This window comes from Lycium ferocissimum, chromosome 11 (assembly GCF_029784015.1).
Source record: "Lycium ferocissimum isolate CSIRO_LF1 chromosome 11, AGI_CSIRO_Lferr_CH_V1, whole genome shotgun sequence".
Classification (NCBI taxonomy): domain Eukaryota; kingdom Viridiplantae; phylum Streptophyta; class Magnoliopsida; order Solanales; family Solanaceae; genus Lycium; species Lycium ferocissimum.
Window position 1 is genome coordinate 545,174 of NC_081352.1, and position 8,752 is coordinate 553,925.

Genomic DNA, 8,752 nt, shown 5'->3' on the forward strand with positions numbered 1-8,752 from the left:
TTATTCCTTTGTCATTCTATCATCTTATATAGCTGACTATTCTTCGGTACCCGTTATCTGTGCCAGGATTATTACAATAGGGTTATGGTAACCCGAGTATAATCTTCATGAATAGCACATCTTAGTGCGAATAGTCAAATGTGGCTCAATAGTAGAAATCATGCTAATAAAAAGAAGGGATAGCCTTAACTTACCTTTTTGGTCTCCTACTACTTAACGCTTATGCTTCCAGCTATATATATCTATATATATAAGAGAATTCATAAAAAAGCACATTATCGTCATATGCTTATCTTAAGTCTTCAAATTAATTCCTTTTAAAATTTACTATCGAAATTCGATGAGATCTCTCTGTTTATATCCAGAGTAATCACAATACCAACAAAACAACACCAATAACAATACTAATATCAAAAACATCATCATCAACACCAATATACTCCATAAAACATCCCACACGATGTTTTTCCCAATTTCTCAACCTACCATAATAATATCCAAAATACCATAATCAAAGAATTATATACAATTTAATCTCAAATTAATCCAAAATCTCCTTTCAAATTCATTCCATAGTCATCATCTTCACTTTAATATTTGCAACATCTCTCTATGATTCTCTTTTTTTTATAGAACTTGCTAAACTTCAAATCAACTTAATCATAAGAAATAAGACGGAGATCATGAACTTACACTAGAAGAATCTCATACTCAACTTTTCCAAAAATTCATCACAACATTAAGTAGAGACAAGAACAATCCTTCTTCATGAATCAACTTGGGGTTTTGGAGTTTGATCCTCTTTTGTGATGGTATAGAATGTTTTGAAATGGTGCAAAACCTTCAAGAACACTCTTATAATGGAGAGAGAAGTGTGGGAGATTCTAGAGAGGTGTGGAGATTTCTAGAGAGTTGTGGAGTTGAAGAAAAATGAATAAAATAAAGTATAGAGACCCTTTTATAGGTACCAAACTCGAATTGGGCCGGGTCACCCCATAAGTGGGCTTTTAAGTGAGCTTTCCGGATTTTCCGCCCAGATTCGTATTCCTCTGACTGTCCGTTTTAAAACTCCCATAACTCCCTACTCCGATATCATATTGACGAACGGTTTGTTACGTTGGAAACTAGACTCGACGAACTTCATTTTACGCTTTTGAAACACCTTAAAACTCTTGATATACCCAGAGATAGACCCCTCCAAAGTTGACCCAAAATTCTGCCAACTTTTTTTAAATTTTCGACAAACTTATTTTCTTCGATTTGCTTGGTCCCGAAATCTTCCGAAACTCTCCATACATGATATTTATCATTAATCATACTTGATAATGGTCATGTCCTTTGGCTCAAAGGTTGTCCTTCCCGATTACAACTTGCGAGATCGTAATTCATCCTTTACTTTATTGTTACGTACTTCTCATGGCTTGTACCTTCCAAAACTTCATGGGACGATTCCGATAATCCTAGTACAGTGAAGTACGTGGCACGCTCATGCTCTGAAAGTGAAAGGTGTAACAGGCCATGAAAAATTCCAAATACAAGTTGTATTTGGAATTTGAAAAACAAGATCAAGTTTTCACTTTTTTTACAACCAAAACAAGTACATTTCAACCAAAAAATACTATTTGCAAAAACTATGGCCAAACACAACTCCAACTCTGAAATTCCAAAAAAAGTGATTTTTTTTTGGTTTATATATAATAGCAAACGCCTACTAAATTAACTAGTCAAGTTTCTTGAATTTCAAACAAAGAGAAATAAATATTTATAAAAGTAAAAAATATTTTCTTAACTAGTTTTGGTGTTATTTTGCCATTTTATTGGGCAAAATTCTTTAACATATATTATGTATTATTTAAAGCACTAAATATGTCTATTTTACTAATTTGAAATCAATTTATATAAAAAGAAACAAGTGTTTAATTGAGTATGTATTTGATTTGTCGTTTTAAGGCATTTACAACTTATTTATTATAATTAATCCTTATTTACAAAATTGCTATTTTACCTTGTTAAAGTCAAGAAGCTTGATTAATTAATTAAATAATTAACTCATCTCAATTTTACTTCAGGTTTGGTTTAATTTTAAAGATTGAGTTTATTTGAAAGGGCTACGGATACAAAAGTTAATTTTTGTAAATTATGGTTGTATTCTAAACTCCAACAGATCAGCCGTTCTTCATTCTAATTTGGGCAATTTACAGGATTGCCCTTCGCTGGAGGTGGCCTTTAATTTTTACCCCTCAAAATGGTGGTCTTTAAATTACGCTTGCCGGAATTTACGCACAATCATCCGTTGCGATTTTATTTTTTAACTAAGCTGGGATTCGAATCCACAACCTTGGGGTGTTAGGCGAGGGGTAAAATTTAAAGACCACCAATTTGAAGGGCAAAAATTAAAGACCAGCCCAAATAAAGGGCAATCCGCGGAAAAAAAAGTTCTAATTTAGCCCCAGACGTCTAGCCCAATTTAAACGCAAACTTCCCATCCCAAATCAATAATTAACCTGCCCAACTTCATAATACCCCACTTGAAAAACTTTAAACACCTTTTGTTCTTCATTTTTACAAATCAACAGCAAAGCAAACAAATGAACCCTAACCCTCTGTTTGGATGGTTGTTTCCCGTGGTTCATTAATGTACAGTATGGTATGGTCTGATATGGTGTTGTATTGTATTTATCTTTGTATTAATGAACACAATGTTTGGATAGACTGTATCATTTGTTGTGGTTTAATCACATTTGTTTGGTTTGACTGTATGGTACTGTATAATAACTTATAAGTTTAGTAAAATACCCTTAACTCTTAATTAGAAATTAATTTATATATATTAATAAGACTCAAGTAAAGAACAAAATAGGAACTTTAAAAAGTAAGTAGGTAGTGGGTGGGCGTAGTTGAGAGGTAGGTGGTTGTGGGATGAGAGTGGGGGTGGTGGGTGGTCGGGTGGGGGTGAGTAGTTGTGGGGGTAGGTGGTGGTGAGGGGTAGTGGGTGGGGGTGGTGGAGGGGTGGGTGGTGTGGGATGAGGGTGGGGGTGAGTTGTTGTGGGGTGGGGTTGGGCGGTGGTGAGGGGTAGTGGATGGTGGTTGGGGTGGGGGATGGGCGGCAGAGTAGTGGGGTAGTTGGGGGTGGGGGGGGGGGGTGGGTGGTAGGGCGAGACCCAAAGGGGGGTGAGTGGTAGGGCGGGGTAAAGTGGGGGTGGGTGGCAGAGGGTGGGGTGGGGGTGAGTGGTGGGGGTGGGGTGGGGGTGAGGGTAAGTGGTAGGGTGGGGCAGGGTTGGGGTGGGGATGAGTGGTAGGGTGGGGGTGGGGTGGGATGGATGGTGGAGGGTGGAGGGTGGGGTATAATGGAGAAATGAAATACGTAACCACGAAAAAATCACTAAATCTGTGATTTCAAAAATTGGGAGTTTTCATGGTTATATAACATGGAATGAGCAGCGGGTTCAACACCATACCACATAATTTTAAGAATAATGAAAACAAACATGATTTCATAGAAAACCATACATTAATGAACCACGGGAAACCACCATCCAAACAGGGGGTAAGTTCTCAACGCAGCCCCAAATTCCACGCAAACCTTAGCTGGCAAAGCCATTTTTACATAAAATTCAAGCAAAGCTTGTCATCGTCTACAGCCTAGTCCATCTGTTTATGGAAGAAAATTCAATACTTTTTGTATTTCTCCAGCGAATCCGAGCTCCAAACGGTAACACTCCGTCTTTTTCTCTATTTCTTCTTTTCTCTTTCGATTTCCCTCCTTCCAGTACAAAATTCAAATTTCGAATTCCAAATCGAAACGAGTCCAACATCGTTAGTTTTGTGGAACCCTAGTATTTGGGGGTTCTATTTATAGAACCCCATCTCCTCATTTCCAGACCATGATTTTTGTACCCCAAAATCTCTATTCTTTCAATCGCACAACTTCTAAGTTGAAATTTTGGATTGTCGGAGAAAGTTCAATATTTTCGTTCTCTAAGTTCGGTGGTGAAATCGATCTTTGCTCTCGTCGTCCCAGTTGCTGCTCCGCAACAGGTAATCTTCCTCCTTATTTCTTTTTATGTTCTGTTTTGATGTAGTCTGTAGCATTTTCGTTTGCTCAACATAGTTTGTAGCATTTTAGTTTTTTGCCTGTAGTTCATATTTTTTTGGGTTGCTGTTTGGATTTTGTGTTGAGTAATTTTCCTCCCCGTCTTAATTTTTTCCATCTTTCAGTTATTCCTTAACTTACATGATGTGTGTAGTCTAAATCTTCTTTGGGTTTAATTAAATAGTTTTCTTTTCCTCATGAATTTGTATTGAAGTTTCTGGTTCTGCTTAGTTTCATAGGTTTTAAATTTAGATCGTTTTGTGTTCGTTTGCATGCCACTATTAAACCTTTAGGCTAGTCATTTGTTCTCAGATTTTTCAACTCTTTTGGTAAAAAAATAAACAAAACAAGTAGGTAACTACTTCCTTCATTATTTGTTTGTGCTTAAGAGTGTTGTGTGGTGTATGTGTTGTTGTGTGGTTTGGGAAAATTAGCTTAGCCATAAACCAATCAAGGATTACTCAATATTTTGAATCCGAATCAGAGGACTAAGTGTCAATAACACTCCAGTTCCTTCTATTTTGTCCTTGGTTAAGCAGCAGTCCCGTTAAGTATCTGATTATCCTTCTCTGCTTTATATTGTCGTTGGCTAGTTTTCTTTACTTCCTCAAACATGTTTAGCTCCGGAAATAGTTACTTCTCCACTGTATGTATTTCTGGAAATCAATTTTAAGTCTTCATTTTTTTAAGCCACTTAGGAGAAATGATTTGAACAAGTAACAATTATTTTCTAAAGGATCTGTTGAGTGTTAACTCTAATACGAGACAAATCGTTATAGTGTGTTAAAAAGGTAAATAGTCTTGGTTTTGTCAATTTTTTTTTAAGCCTAATACTGTCTCATTTTTCTGACCCAGTTCTTACTTATCTTCAATGGAATTATTTTTGCATTGCTCTATGTGGAACTGCTTGTATGCTTTGCTTCCCTTAGCTTAACGTTGCTGGTCTCTTTTGCTAAAAAATAGGAATGACTGATGAGTACTCTTTGGCCAAAATCTAATATTTTAGCTTGAATATGGCATGTTTTTAAACTGGTAGGAACCTTCCTAAAACTGATCTTCAATGCTAACAACATCTATGAGCTAATCTCTCTAATTAAGCATATGTGCAAGTGCGTTGGGCAACCAACATTTGTGAACTATGGTTTTTGAGTTTCAAAAAAGTTCTTTTTGGCTTAGGAATATTAAAATGGGTTGCTTCTAAATTCAGTTATAATGCTTGATTGTTAGAATCTTAAGTTGTCTATTTGAGTAGTCTGAAACATACTAACCTCCCTAGCATGCTGTGAATTATCTAAGATGCCGATGATAAGCGGTCAATGTGTGTTTTCTTAAGCTAATTCCCTTCAGACATAACTCTGTATCTTGGTTCAAAGTTTGAGAATCGGTTCCTTTCTCTTTTAAGTTAATCATCAATCCATGTTGACTTAATTTAGAAGCAATCTGTTCATTAGTTTATTTTCTGATAAGTTGAGTAGCATGCTAATCCATATTCCTTATTTTTATGCATGAACTATCTCAAATGAGTCCAATGGTCTCTTCCTCCTCCACATTAGGTCAACCTCCTAGATCCAGCCAAGTGGAATGGAGCATTTCGGGCCAGCAGTTCGAACATATAAGACATCAGAAGAAATGGGCTAAGCCCTCTAGCTATAGTTTTCTCTACTTTACTTTATTTCTTTATGTGTTTGTGTTGTGAAAATGTACTAACAGTTTTTACTTTGTTTTACTTTTTTCAAACTCAAATGAATCCCGGGCAGAACGTGAATTAATTGTAGTCGCTAAACGCAATATCATTTTTTGTGCAAGAAATTCAAAAGGAATTGAATGATTTTTTTCCCGAAAAGGCAAGCAATTTCCAGAATTTGATTTTGCGAGTATGAGTCAACAAGGTTTAGATTGTAAATTAGTTCAAGTGTTATTAAACGTTTTTGGGAGTTCAACCGAATTCCCAGTATGGTTTCCTTTAAATAAGCACTTGCAACACTTTCAAGACAAAAATATGAGATTTTAGAAAATGATTCATATGTCAAACTCAACATCTTACATTTTGTAAAGTTAAGTGGTCTAGAACATTGGCACAAAACAAGCTTTTCAGAAATTTGAACGATTTTCTAATCAAAAGTAGTTTCACGCCTATTTCAGGTAATTAAGGCCCAAATACTTTTTGAGCACAAGTTTTTCAACATAAAGGGCCAAAGCTCCATACACTTATTGTTGAATAACTTAAAGATTTTTGTATTTTTTGAGTTAAAAATAAATGAGTTCATTAGCGGATTAAGAAGTTGAGTTATAATATAATTCAAAGTCTTAACTAACTGTACATATTTTGAAGAGATTCATTCCTTTATAATTATCCCAATTATAGAATTAATTCATTAATTGAATTGAAGATATAATTGAAATGCTAAAAATGATTTTTAAAAGCAAAACACCTCTTAAAGCTCATTTTAAAAATGAAATATACTTCCTTTTCTAATTAATTAGCCATGGATATGCTTCTCTCAAACTTTATACATATAACTACAAACACATTTTACAAAATAGGTTATACAAATTTTTGGCCATAAAATGTTAGATCCGTTACCGCATGTCACGATCCTTATACCGAGGTGCTTAAAACCTTCCTCGGGGATCACTAGAACCCTTACCCATTCTCTGGATATTTTTTAAAGGTTTTTCAAAAAATTAATCTTTAAATTGGTTTCCTAATTCCCATTCAATAAATTAGGTGGCGACTCTGTTTGTTCACGACAAAGAGGCCAAGTTATGAGAAGCTTTTATGCGCGAGCGTAAAAGCGGACCGTAAAACACACATTATACTATAGTGCTATATTTTACTTCTAGTTCTTGTCTCTTTACTTTATGTCATTTGCATTCTTGCTCTTACTGACATTTTTGATTTAGCAACAAGAAAAAAGGTTTGATTTATTACGATTACTTGTCTTTAATCCCCTTTTTACAAATTTAATTGTTATCCTAAGTAAATGAATTTAGAGGTAAATAGTTTGGTGCAGTCTATGTGGATAGGCAACTGTGATATTGTTTTGATTTATTTGTTTTAGTTCTTTGCTGAACCACCAAAGCTTATGCACTAAAAACCACTACCATGTTTGGGACTCAACACGATAGCCCACTCGTTGGTGATCGACACAACATCCCAAAAACCTTAGATTTGACAAGCACGGAGGTGCCTTTGGGCTTGCAGGTTACAGAACGCGCAGATGAATGTTAATGAGAGGATGATCAGGAATCTTCACATGAAGCAGCTGGGGTCAAACATCCAGGTGAGGACGGGACTCCGGAGGATGCAGATGATAGCGACAACGGATACCAAAGAGAACGGTACATTCCATGAAGGGACCAATGCCTCATTCCAGAGTAACGGGGATGTATCGCAAGAAAAGCTTTAGGCTTGGTAAGGTGATGGAGGATATGATGACCGCACAAAACGAGTTCATGATGCGTATGGGAAATGCCATAGCCACCTTTACCAGCAATGCTCATCCGGGAACAACTAGGACTCCGGTGAATGCCCCAACCAACCTAGGTGTAAGAGCGCTCCCTGGAAATTGGATGGTCGGGATGAGCGGGTCTAGAGCGATTTAAGTACCAAAAAATCTTTATAAAGCAAAGCTCCTTAGCTTTATGCAAGAAATTCATTCCCAAATGGACCATAAACCGGGGGCCCAATTGATTGTTAGGGGAGAAGTGTTACACCTTGAAAATTTTCACGTCGTTGCAAACTAACGTAAGCTCGGAGAGGTCATGGAACCCTTATAAGGTTAAGGAGTAATATTAAAAAGTTTTAATCAAGTGTCTAAAAGATCTGGGATCAAGCAAATCGAAGAAAATAAGTTTGTTGAAAGTTTAGAAAATTTGGCAGAATTTTGGTCAGAAATTTTGGGTCAACTTTAGAGAAGTATATCTTTTAGTATATGAGGAGCTTTGAAGTAAAGCAAAAGCTTAAATTGAAGCTCATGAAGTCTAGTTTCCAATACAACAAACCGCTCGTTGATATGACATCAGAGTAGAGAGTTATGGACGTTACAAGTTAGGTTAGCAGAGTAGAAATGCGCAACTACAGTGCGCGACACGCGCGCTACAGTACCCAAAAATTCTTCGTCGGTGCCAACCGACTCTAAAGCACTATAAAAGGGGGTTTACCTCTTATTTCTTCATCCAAACCCCCCTAAACATATCCCAAATCCTCTAGAACATTCCCCCAACTTCTACAACATGCATATATATTCCTACAAGTCTATATGACAATTTTGGTTATTTTTATTTCATTTTTAACATAACCCCAAGTCCTAGAAAGCCCTAGAAACCTCTCCAAACATATTCCAACATATTCCCAAGCCTAAACCAAATATCCAAGTGAAGATTAAAGTGGTTAAGGTTTCCAAGTGAAGTCTACACTTGTCTCCTCTTCTTGAAGATGTTTGGGTGAGTATTTTTAAGGTGGAGTAACCAGGGAATTGAAGTGTTCTTGAATTTTGAGGTAATATTTTATCTTAGTTTCATGTTTATGAGTTTGTTTGGTAATTATGTTAAGATTTGAGGAGAAGAAAATTGGAAGAAAAGTTCAAATATGCATTTGATGATATTTTGAATTGTGAATTAACTTGAGTTATAATTATTAGTATGTTTTGAGCATAA

The 8,752-nt window shown here is 36.1% G+C and overlaps 2 long non-coding RNA genes across 2 annotated transcripts; one reads left to right on the plus strand and one right to left on the minus strand.

The window, feature by feature from the left end:
- Window positions 1–3,482: 3,482 nt before the first annotated feature.
- Window positions 3,483–5,936, plus strand: LOC132036595 (uncharacterized). Its single transcript, XR_009409619.1, has 2 exons — window positions 3,483–4,038; window positions 5,647–5,936. It is a non-coding gene; the product is annotated as an uncharacterized LOC132036595 (long non-coding RNA).
- LOC132036596 (uncharacterized) lies at window positions 4,483–5,358 on the minus strand. Its single transcript, XR_009409620.1, has 2 exons — window positions 5,221–5,358; window positions 4,483–4,690 (listed from the first exon to the last, which is right to left on the minus strand). It is a non-coding gene; the product is annotated as an uncharacterized LOC132036596 (long non-coding RNA).
- Window positions 5,937–8,752: the final 2,816 nt, after the last annotated feature.